Below are 13,047 nucleotides of genomic sequence, written 5' to 3' on the forward strand. Positions count from 1 at the left end.
CTCTCTCTCTCTCTCTCTCTCTCTCTCTCTCTCTCTCTCTCTCTCTCTCTCTCTCTCTCTCTGATTATCATCGCATTTCTAATTCCCGATAAATCCGACGATCGCCCGATTCTATTGCTACTTGAGCGAGTCGATGTTATTAGCAAATGTAAGGGACGTCGGCGCGACACGTCGCGACAAGCACCGGCCGCATATACCGCGAGGAGAAACGAGAAGATTACTTACAAATGACGTCTTCACGATACGCCCTGGCGATCGCACATCGCTATTCTCGACACTCCCGATACTTATTAACGCGCGAGACTCACTCTCGACGGATAAAAGACGCGAGAAACGCGGAGCGATGTGGATCGATGTGTGCCTATGGCTGCTGCTTGGCGCGAAAAGATTGAGCATTTCGCACGATTCATTACCAACGCCTAGATTGAATAACCACGATGACAACCTCGTAGTGCAAAACGGACGCGATTGGTCTAAAGTAGTTAGTAAGGGACTGATTACAATAAAAGGAATAAGGAATACTGAAAACAAGAAATAACGCTATTCCTCTGTTTCTCTGCGTTGATGAATTAGGTTTCATGTTTTAATATTGAACTGTTTTCTATTCTCGATTTCCTATTCCTTGTTTCTTTTATTGTACTCAGCCTCTGACTCGAGCAAATGGTTAAGGCGTCCGCCGTGGTGTGTCGTACAGATCGCGTCGTTGTAGATGCGCGACTTCTCGTTCGCATCACTGGCGTTCACATTCATGCACTTTTGGTACTTTTGGCGCGCTAATGAACTTTTGGTGTACGTGACTGAGAGCGCGCGCGTCTGCGATCTTTTCATGCCGAGCGACTGCCACGGACACAACGCTCCTTATTCTATACGTCTTTCGCTTGTGTCCTGTGAGTCTCCTGCGGAAATAAGTATTAGAGTGCCGAAAACAACAACGTGCGGTCATATCAGGACATATCGTAAGTACATTATTACGGAGTAATCTCCTCCCTTCTCGGCACATACAGCTAAAGTGACCAGACGTCCCAATTTTTCACTTTTTGTCCCGAATATTTTCGAGTGCTATTCGGGACACCGATTTGTCATCATTTTCAATGATTGTCAAATAACTTTCGGATCTTTTTATCCCCTTTCCCCCGCCCTCCGCTTCATACATTCATTTATGAAATGTTCCGAATTCAAGGCTAGGAAATCTGGTCACCTTACAAATAAAATTTAAACCTGTATTCATAATCCGATCTTATATTTAAGATCATCTTAAGTACTTAAGATGTCATGAACCAATCACAAAGCCATATTCACATCTTAATACATTATTTAAGACGGTGTTGAAATAAGATTCGAGTATAAATACCGGCCTTAGAAACGTTAAGAATAGGATGTTATGTGTATTAAATACGTACTGATTCTTCAGAATATATAAATATACAGAATATATACACATACAGATATTAGAAAGTTCAGGTCGAAAATGTGGCTAAAATTTCGAATTGGAAATTCATCACTCTGGAACAAAAGTAGCGCGACCATACAAAGAAAAGACGTCGTAAGGCTTCATGGGAGGCTTCACGGGATCCCTCTCAGTGCTTTTTCGAACTTGTTTATTTGCACGATAATTTTATTACACCGTCGCCGCGTGTATGCCGCACGGATATTCGGTTCTCAGGGAAGTTCGTTACCGCGAAATGTGCAGCGCGCCCGGGCCCATTACCACGCTTTGTCATGTACTACAAAATTTAACGCGCGTCGCGCTCAGGGAGAGAATTACTTAAGCGGCGATCGCGATACCGTCGTTGGCGGCTTATTACTCGCCACGAACGATAAGGCTGATTACTTACTTAGGCAACGCGCATGTAAAATTAGCGGCATCCTCCGGCCCTGATTCCACCCCGGCGGAATATTGCATCGGATAGTGACGCAATTCGGCCGAGGAAGTGCTTATTCATCTTTCAGCGAATTTAATCTATCCAAAGCGAAGTGTTTCGAAGTCTGATATTAACGTTTTCACTCTTGATTATTGCCCCGAAACCTCATATTATCGATTAACAGACGTGGCACAGTGTGTTGAGCGAATCACGAGAATCGCGGTTTCGTCGTGAAAACCTTGAGGCAGATATACGCGCGAACGCTTCCAACGTCCAGGCTATCGGTTATTCGTTAGGGACGCAATTAAGCGGGAAGGCGCCCGCGAAATTATTCGGATAATAGATATCTATGCGAAATTTATAGATCCCGGCCGCATCCGACTCTGCTCCGGCCGATAAACTGAAAATCATTGCCCACTGCGGTATGAACGCCACGTGCACGAGTAACACGTAGAATTATTAGCAATTATACAGAGAGGCTCACTCCTAATTCGCGTTAAATCTTTGCACACTGGACGTATTGTCGTTGTTGCTTACGTTAACGGAATTCATCGCGTCGAGACTCAAGCACCAGAAATGCCGCGGATGATACATCACGCACTCAAAAGAATGTTCTGCTAGTCCAGGTAGAAATCTAAATGTCACAAATGTCATAAATATATTACTGTCTTATAACTACTTACAAAATTAAAGATATTTAGAATATATAAATTTAGAAGATATTCATATTTTTTTAATATGAATGACATTATCATGACATAGATTACTCAATATCATATCAATATATTAAGTTAAGGGTTTATTTGCGGACGGAAGTTAATGAATACGTGCAACTTGACACTTCCAGGTTATCGATTTTTTAACAATAACATGTATAGCGAACGATGCATTGCGTACTCGTAATGATTTACTATTGCCCGGATAATATCTGCGAGTGTGGGTACCCGTGTGGGTACAGAAATACCCGGGTTATATCGACAGCGCTAGTTCATCTCCTTCCTCCACTTCCTCGAAAAGAAGAAGGAGGAAAAAAGGAAAAGAAGTCACATTTACGAGCAAATAGACGTGAACCATCAAGCGTGATGTAATAACGTCAAGAGTGTTTACGACTTCATTCCTTCCCGCCACATACGTCACCGGGCGCGCTAAAGCGCGGTCGGGGAATTAACGTGTCGACGGTAACGAGGTCGGTGAGTTAGTTTCCCGAAAGACGCGGATGCCTCGCGACGGTGCGCACTTTTTCCGTAGGGCCGTGTTGTCGTAGCGGCCTAAATATAGTACGGGCTATTTCGACCGTGACGAAGAGCCGGAGGTTGAGCGTGTAAAAGCGGGAAAACGGGGGAAACGGCAGGGAAAGTCGGATAGGACGCAGGCGGTTCTCCTCGTTATTTATTGTCATCGCATGCAGGCAGGTGTCTCCTCCTCGAGATCTATAGTGCTCCCAGTTAGGCGGTTCTGTTCGCGTGGCTCCGGGCCTCAGGACTCTCCTCCTTTCGCCAAGTGCCGCGACAATAGCGGCCGCTCTCTTTCTTCCCTCACCCAGCCGACTTGTTGACACACGTGTGCGCGACCAGCTATCTCTCACATTGGCTGCCGTTATGCACCTATGTACACCGTTGTCGACAGAACGTCGTTATTAAATATCTGCGTGTTCTCTGTATATTCTCACATATAAAGTAAAACAGCCAATTATTGACATCATTAGTCATTGACGTTCTAGAAAGATCTAGTTTTCCTTAGGATCAACGGCATTTGTTCACAGTCTTAGGCTCGTATTCATAGTCGTTACTTGAAACTTGTCCTACGTGAAGTACTCAAGTCTGAATTTAGAGTTAGATGAAAGTTTTTTATTTGAGTTATATAATGATATAATGATAATTATATGTGACGTTACATTTGCAATCGCGATTCAACTGAGAAATTCAGGTGTAACTCTAAATTAAAATCTGGGTGTCTTACCTAAAGCAAGTAACGACTATTAATATGGACCTTAGACCGATATTAATAATTATTGCTTGAAACTTGTCTCAAGTGAGACACTCAGATTTTAATTTAGAGTTAGATAAGAGTGTTGAATCACGATTATAGATATATATACAAATATTACATATAACATAATTCAACTGAATCACCTTATATCCGAATCAAAATCTGAGTATTTCACATGAGACAAGTTTCAGATGACAACTATTAGTACGGATTTTAGTTGTGAAATTAATTAAAGGATTCTCTTTCTTGAAGTGCAGGCAAAAAGTTTAACTGCAACGCTGGTCGTAAGAAAAATCGAATTTTTCTTTACTGAGAGAAAAAATAGTTGATGTAACTAAAATTATTATTTTTGGCCCCGACCATATTTTTTGGTTGTTCTAACACGAAAATGATAGTAGTAACGTGCTTATAAATATCGCGTTAGCATTATAGTAGAATTTAATAAAAATAATAATAATGGTTTTCTTGACCTCATAACTTCTTTTTTTAGTAATTATTTCTCTATTTCATTATAGTTACAACTATCGAGCAGTGTAGAGTATTAATGTGACGCTCCTCTTGGTAATGATCGTATAACTTTTTTCTAAGAAACGTGGAAAATGAAAAGTTCATGTGAACTCAGCGACATCAGCGATTATGTATTTCTTCGCGCAATAGAAGGGTAAAACTTTTCACGAGAATTCTACGCTAGGGAAAAGATACACGATGGATAGCCTGGCGGATAAACAGGAAATTGTTGTCCACTGCGTTGCAAGTGCTACGGGCGCGTGGAATCACTAGCAATCGCAGAATTATTAGCATACAATAAAAAAAATGAAACTCTATTACCATCGATTGAAAGGAGAAATTACCCTCCTCGATACCGCGAAAGCCGATCTCGCGGAAACTCGCGGTGGATCACGGATAATGAGAGGTGGTTTTGTTGATCAATTCCGGAATTGTGTACGGTGCAGCAGAACGCCAATCAGCGAGCCGAATCAGGCGTTCACTGCTGGCGTACGCGGCCTGACTGCGCGCGTGGCTCGATTATTCGGGGTGGCAAGACACGACAGAGAGGTCCTTCGAGATGGAGGGCCGCGTTGTATGGCTGCACGTATCGTGTTCTCTATTTTCGGGAATGGTAACTCGATGTGCAAATACAAGGTTTCCAGGTGCAACGATCCCTCCACGCGCGCGCACGCGTGCGTAAGCGCGTGCATACGTTCGCAGTCTGAGCATTTCACCTGCACCCTATGCATTGATCTGCTCCGACTGATTTCTCTCTCTCTCTCTCTCTCTCTCTCTGTTTTATGCATTATGCACCTGATTTAAATTGAGCGCTACGTCCAACTTCGACATGGCATAATTACTCGGCGCGATAGTCGCGCGATCTAAACTTGGTCCGAAGTCGGCTCGCAGCAGTCATTAGTCGGGGATTATTACCTGATAGCGTGCCGTACGAAATTCGCGAAGGGGATTAACATCACTTCTCTGGAGTTCGATCGCGACGTCGAGCGCCTGAAAGCGGTTTGACCGGCCTCCTCTACTCTTGGTAGCAGCTCGTGATCGCAAATGCTAAAAGCCGGATTATCGTATTAGGATGTTCGTCGTGTCGAAGTCATGGTGTAAGGTAATGTGCTCGAGTATCCGTGCCGCTCATTAAAATTAAGGCGACGATAATACGTCTTCATTGTCGCACTTGGTGCATCGTCGCCGTCGCCGCGGTGTTCATCGCGGCCTCTTTACGGCGGCGAAACCTGATAAGAGCGGCGGGACAGTAAGGAAGATGAAGTGCGCGAACGTTAAGATGTCTCTCCAGAGGGATACACACAATGGGGCGCCTCGGGCGAAGAGGGTACAACAAGAGGATACACTTGCGCCCTGCTGTGTTTTCACAGGGCGCGGGAGTACACGGGGATTCTCCCGAGAAGGAGCGTCCTCCGCGTCGAATAAAACTTCACGAAATGACGCGTGCTCGAACGTCGGGGAAGAGGAAGGAGAGGAATAGATCGAAGATTCGTGTGGGAGAGAGGACATTTTCTTCCGCCGGGAAGAAAATTCGCCGCGGATGCTTGTGAGCATAACGTCGAGTTTTTCACGGGTCTTATCGGGAACGCCGTCAAAAATTACACGAAAAAGCTGACGCGCGGTTAATGTACGTCCTCGCGGCGCGTCAGAACGCGACCAAGTGTCATGGAAAATCCTATAAGCGGCATAAGCCAAGCTCATCCGCCACTTTCGCCTCTCGGTGTTGAAAGCCTTAAGCGCTTCCGCACCTCGTCATTCACATCGACAGCCCGGCACTTAAGAATATGAGCGCCGCTCACTTTCGCCCGCGAGCGCAACGCCCTTTTTAAGGAATAAGGCCCTTCGCTTATGAATACACGCTGTATCGGCTGCTCGGCTTCGCGGCGACACATCATCGTGGACCGTTCGAAGCTCCACGGCGGCCAGACATTATTAAAGCGAGAAGTTTCACAATATAACTTTAATATTCCAAAAGTTGGGCGAGGACATATATCCGCGGTCGGGCCTCGGTATAATAACGTCCGAGGAGAAAAAGCAAACGCCCGCTACGCCGTTGCGGAGAGAGAAAACTGTATTAAATAATTAAAGTACCAGAAAAAAGAGGGCTTGATCTTTTAAAAATATGACTGTAGAGCGAATTGTATCTTCGTTGTTCTTCTCTTCTTTCTCACCTTTGAGATGAAATTTGTCGCGAACTGTCAGCCTAGAATCACTCCAACGATGTTGGAGGTTGAACGATTGAAATTTTAGTTGATTAAATAATTGGCAAAAATTAATGAACAATCGGTCGTCATGCATTGACGAATAGTTTAATCGATTGATGGAATTTAATAATTAACCTTCCGTGCAATTCGCTATTTTCCGCTAACGTCTGTGATTCGTCCGACATTTCTGGGTAATACTATTTAAAATAATATTTTTCTCTTAGTGTATACATATGACGATTGATTAATTCTGATTGTTGATTTGCCGATTACTTTACAATATTTCACAAATACAGTTTTAATCGATTACTTCCCGACACTTTGTTCCCAAAGTGTACTCGTAAACCACAGATAACTCGTCCCTCTTGATTTGTGCCCAAGTACGAAGCGACAGAGGAAAGTTGCGAGCGTTTCGAGATAGCTCGCGCAGGCCACGACCACGTAATTCATCTGTAAACCCCGACTAGAGAGTAAGGTGGATCTCCGGTTTTCCGTTCTGGAAAATGAGCGTGCGGCGACGGGAGGGCGGGGAAGGCCGGGGAAAAGCGGCACGGACACGTCGGTCTAAATGGGTTAATAAAGCTCACGGTGTCATTTGTGCGGGCGGGATGGGCTCGGCCGCGGAATAAACAATGCCCGGCATCCGCGGAGGATCCTCGGGATTAACGTTCCGTAACACCAATAAAGCAGAGAGGCCGTTTTACAGTCGTTAGGCCCAATTCTGTCTCCCCTGCTGCTTCATCCACGCTGTAGGAGACGAGGGCCGCTTTTTATTTTCATTGCCACCACAAAAAATTACGCGGCCGACGCACTATTTTTACAACGCACCCTTGTGTACGGGGGTTGCTTTTATCCAAAAGCGTGAGGTGCAGGCTGTCGAACAGAGCGAGAGACGAAATGACGATCGATGATCGTCTGAGGGGATACCGACGTAATCGCGTGAACGGAGACAATTTTTGTGGCAAGAATTACTCAAGAATTGTATAACAGAGGAATAGACATTCTGCAATAATTGATTCCTTCACATATGCTACTTTATATTCTAGGAACTGCTGTTAAACAATTTGATGAGTTTCTGGCGAAACATTTTACAGTTCTAGCGAAATTTACTGCTAATGGCCCGTGTTAATCCTCCGTCTACTTTGCGAAGCATCTTGGGAACGTTGAAATTTCAATTATCTCTTACAGATTCTCTGCTAAAAAAAAGTTTTAAACATTGCAGACTAAACAAAAGTTCTGACTAGAAAGCAGAGGCCTGAAATAATGAGAGAAATGTTTGCCCCAATTTTTGTTTTACTCGCACATGAGGAGAAAACTGTTACTGCCCACGCGCGCAGCGAACCGAGTTTACAAAAAGCGGACTGGATAGTCATTTGAAATTTCTCTCACGTGAGACATCTGAATTTCAAGTTATATAAGAATTTTTGAATCATACGATACTCGTGATGTCATATCCGTGATTACAATTCAACTGAAAGAACACATCTAATTCTGAATTTGGATCCGAGTGTCTCACCTGAGTGAGTTTCAAGTAATGACTATTCATAGAGACCTAAGTAATTAAATTGAAGCACCGGCGAATACCTCGCACTGTCGTCATTATAAACTCCGCTGGTAATCACGTTCGTTGACGAAGAGACCGTTTTCCTGCTGATGCTCCGTGTGAATGGATTTTAACGACTGCATTGACATGCAAATTCTCGCGCGCTCGATATCGTTCGGCTCGATCCCATCGTCGAGACGATCGATCGGATCGAAAGGACGGCGATAAATGGTGGCGCACACGAATCCTCGCACGATTAGAGGCAGAAGCCGACGAGACGATCGCGCGGAAAGCGAGTCGGTCGCGACGTTATATATACTTAGGCGAACGCGTCCGGTTATTAATGGACATTCATCAAAGGAGCTTATTTGACCAAACGGTGGCCCCGAGACCCGTTGATTTACGACCCGCATAAACGCAAATCGAATTCATCCATCGCGCCACCGCCGACCGGAATCCTCGGCGAGGCTCGCTTCACGCGAGCCGTGTCTGAGACTTCCCGAGGGTTCGCGGATGACGATGAACGTGTGTCGGATCGACACACGTCCCAACTGTCCACGGAAAAAAGAGCCTCGTTGAATTAACGTGACATGCTTGGTTAAGCGAGTTTTGGGAAAGATAAACAGACTTTTTGATTATTATAATTATAATGAAATATTCTAGTAATGTAAACACTTAGCTGTAATACTGAGTTTAATTACTGCGTACAGTATGTATAATAACATCCAAGTGTCTGGTTATCATGACTATACGCGAAAAACAATTTTTTTCCGTGCACGATGACTTTGGCGTTTCAATATATCATATTATTAGGTCGCGCTACTTTTTGGATATTACACTGATGTTTTTGCCTCAACATAGGGAGAAAGAGACACAACTTTTCTTTTTATTAGAGCATAGGATCTCGGGGAATATTTTATCTCGGGGACTCAAGTATTCCAATGACATGAGGCCTGACACTGGCGCCAAGAATTTAATTATATGAAAGGACAGAAAGAGGGAGAGAGAGAGAGAAAGAGAGAGAGAGAGAGAGAGAGAGAGAGAGACGTCTGCGAGACGTATCTGCCTTCGCGACGTTATCCGCTCTTGAATATGCAAGCGCTACTCCGCTTAACACGCGAAGAACTCCCCTACGGTCGATTGCGTCTCGGATACGCACCGTTGCCTGCACCGGGTGTACCTGAATGCATGTACCTGCAACGCTTACCCACGGTTTCGCGATAAAATGGCATTTATTCGGCGACTAAGCGCCGTGCATGCATACATCGAGAAATTTCGATGAATGAATCGCGCGTGTACAATGTGAAAGAAAAATATGTAGGATATAAAAAGTATTTATTCGATAGGTACTAATAACATATTTATTTAAATCTAAATTATTTTATTTAAATAGAATGGACAATTGCTGTCGTGAAAAGCTAAAATTTTAAGAAAATATATTAAAATTTTTAGAATATCTATTTCCTTAAAAAATATTTAATTGGATTAACCAAACTTTTCTTCCAATGTTATTTGACAAATATTTTATATTAGTAAATAAATATGTTATTATATGTATATACCAAACAATATTCACCAAACAAATATTTTTTATTTCTTAGATATTTTTTTTTTTCAGCATATACCACCAATGTATGTCGAATTCATAACTCAAAGATGGTGATATTATCTTATGATCATTTTGAACGAAAGGATCTTTATTATCTATAAGAGTCTTGGATAAGTAAACTATTTTTGTCGTAACGTAGACATAACAAATTAAATTCTTAATTAAATTCAGAAAGCATTAAAAATCAAATTACAAATTAATCAAGTAATATTAGTCTACGAAGTAAAGGTGTTCCATAAGTGGAACACTAATAGTTAATGAGTTAATAATATTTGGATTTTATGAAGACCTAAATCTGTATCTCTCTCGGAGAAGGTAGAGCAGACAATTTCATTCTACATTTTCGAAGGAGAACAAAGATAACGTACTATAGGAGACTCTGTTCTTTTACTCTGAAGCCGTGGAACTAATTGTTCTCCGACATATGGAGGTAGGAAATTACTATTCAAATGAAGAACCCATGCTAAATATGTATCCTTATCGGTGCTGATGTAGTCGAGGCGGGGAGGCACGAGAGAACACTCGAACACATGGTGATCCACACGCTAGTACACATTTCTTACATGTCGAATTTGCATTTGAATACACGATTGTCAGACTGGGACAGGAGGAAACATTAATTCGAAGATAGTTAATCGCGTCGGAAGTTGATCAACACGTCTCGTCAAAGTTCATCGAAGAGTTCGTAGCTTCCGGGACACCCTGTACACCTGCGTATACGCGCATCCGCGGTCGGACGTTTTCGGGGTTATGTGTCGAGGAACTCGCGTAGGAGGGTCGACCTCTCGTAAAAGCGCTCGTAATCGTTCTGTCTGTATCAGGCCGCACACGCGATCCGCGGATTAAAATTAACAGCCGCTCGGCGTATATTGATTGCACGCTCACCTTGACACCGGGAGGTAGGTAGGTTCGTTCGTTGCTTCGTTCCTCCGCAGACGACTGCCGCACGCAACGGTTCCGAGGGAGAGAAGCTCGGCCTCGCTATAATACGCCTCTCCTTGTTCTTTCTCTCTCCTTCTCCTCTCTCTGTCTCGACATTGAACCTTCGCGTAAATACCGAAATTAGACTCCGCCGCCGTTGGTCATCTATCCGCGTCGAGGAATCGGATCGTTGCTTCAGCATTTAACACGGCCTCGCGGAAAGCACTCCGCGAAGATTAAGCCGAAAGTCGAGACTCCCAGATGGATTACGGAACATTGTTAGCGTCGCTGTAAAAGTGTAAAGATCCCGACGCATTTCTCGAATTCTTTGATCGCTCTTGACGCCGTAGGGGAGTAATATCATCCTGTGCGTGGGCGAGCGAGCATTCTGGACGCGATCGAGTCGATACCAAGACTCTATCACTGGATATACCGAGTATCGTCGAGTGTCCATTCCGGTCGAAATTGGAAACGTCGAATAAGAAACCCGCCCACCTATAAGGACCAGAGCCAGATCCCTTCGTGAGTCTCCCTTCGTGACGTCAACAGCTCTTGATATCGGGCCGAAACATTTTCCTGATGTCCACGTATAAAATTGCGATTATTACACGATTAACTCTTCAATCCTGAGGAATCGTGTTATAAAATCATTGGTGCAAATACTAATATTTATCTCGTAAACGTGTAAACATGTATACAGACTGAGTCTACTATCGCCATCTTCAATATTTTCGAGTGCAAAAAACAAAGATGTCTTCAAGATCTTCGAAGCTATTTCTCTCAGAAAAAAAGCGTAACTATTTTATTGATGCAAAAGATGAATTATACACACGGGATCTGACAATTGCTTGAAAAATGAAAGTATTCTTTTTTTCTAAGGCAGAAAGTGATAAACAACGGTGGTAAATAATTTGACTGAATATAGCATGGACTGTTTCGCGTTGTTATAAAAAAAATAAAAATTTTTTTGTTAAAAAAAATAAGAATAAAAATCTAACAAACTTTTGCTCTGCAAGCTTTTGCACTGAGAGAAAAAATATTTTAAAAATAAAAATATTCGATGGAAACTAAAAACATATTTATTTAAGTCTACTATTTAAGTCTTCTTTTGTTTAAATAAAATGAACTGTTTTCGTGAGAAACAATTATTTAAAAAAAAGTGTACATTTTCTCATTTGAAAAAAATGTTTTCTCCATGTAAAGGTGTATATATTAATACCTAGTGAATCAATATTTTTTTATTTTTTAGATATTTTCTCTCTCTCTCTCTCTCTTTCTCTCTCTCTCTCCCTCTCAGTGTAATATTATGAAATACGAAAGTACATTGTCCTTATTATCCCGTGACGCATTTTTGTGTTTATTCTATAAATACTACATAGTCACTTTCAAAAATTCTTGTTAAAAGCGGTATATCACTCCACTTCGTGTCCTCATCCCGTTGAAATTTATACGTCCTAAGATTGGACTTACATTTCGCTTCCAGAACAAATTACTTGTATCTTGTCGCCACACACTTCCTCGGTGTGTCTTGGGTTCTGCAATTGCGCACAATGTTTTTCCTGTCGCAGCGTTTATCGTTCTATAATTTATGACATATGACAAGAGAGAGAGAAAGAGCGTGGGTGGGAAAAAGAGTCAGTCGCCGCGACATAATTCAGTCCTCGGGCACGGCGATGGCGATCTCGGAAGCTCGGTGTTCGGTGTAAGCTTCTGGAAGAAACGTCAGACAGTTGGTTTCAATGTATACAACGCATTGTACACCGCGCTAGACGGCCTTTAGATCGTCTCGTGGCATATTTTATTCAGGTGCGGCGTATTCCGCCGCCTGAACACGCTCCGACTGTTTAGAGAACGCAGGAGCGACTGCATATAGGAGTTCTTATGCGAGCAAAGGCTCAGAATCCTTCTGGCATCGCGAATGAGAGAGACCCCTTCGTCTACGGGAACCCTTTTCCATTCTGGGAAATTGGCCTCTCGCGATCTACCAACTGCCGTGACGAAAAACTGTTGCTCGAGTGCATGCGTTCCACGAGAGATGCAAATTCGCTCCCTCGCGGGGATGAAATATGCATCCGGAGTGGACTCCTCGCGAAAGAGCGAGTCTCATGTTTGCATGCGTGGACCGGCGAAATTGAATTTCGATTCTAATAGATGGCGGGCTTCGTTCATTTAAGCGTGAGCCAAGACGCGGCACCGTTGCATTTCCATTTCCAGTCGCGATGTAGGAGAGACAGCGTGCGGCAGATTGTGCTTAGCATTTCTTGTCGCACGTGTTACCATACATTCAACATTAAGCGCACTTGGCTGCGCTTACAAGAAACTCCAGCGCAAATATTTTTATAATGGAGATGTTTAGCGAGAGAGAGAGAGAGAGAGAGAGAGAGAGAGAGAGAGAGAGAGAGAGAGAGAGAG

General features: G+C 43.2%; 1 protein-coding gene across 4 annotated transcripts in view; it reads left to right on the top strand.

Annotated features, from left to right (window-relative positions):
- The window catches only part of LOC116842090 (proto-oncogene tyrosine-protein kinase receptor Ret), an 87,908-nt gene that overhangs the window by 42,032 nt on the left and 32,829 nt on the right, over positions 1-13,047 (top strand). The window lies entirely within an intron of this gene.

The sequence above is a fragment of the Odontomachus brunneus genome, unplaced genomic scaffold, assembly GCF_010583005.1.
Source record: "Odontomachus brunneus isolate Ranch 3 - 2012 unplaced genomic scaffold, Obru_v1 Obru_scaffold_021, whole genome shotgun sequence".
NCBI classification, from domain to species: domain Eukaryota; kingdom Metazoa; phylum Arthropoda; class Insecta; order Hymenoptera; family Formicidae; genus Odontomachus; species Odontomachus brunneus.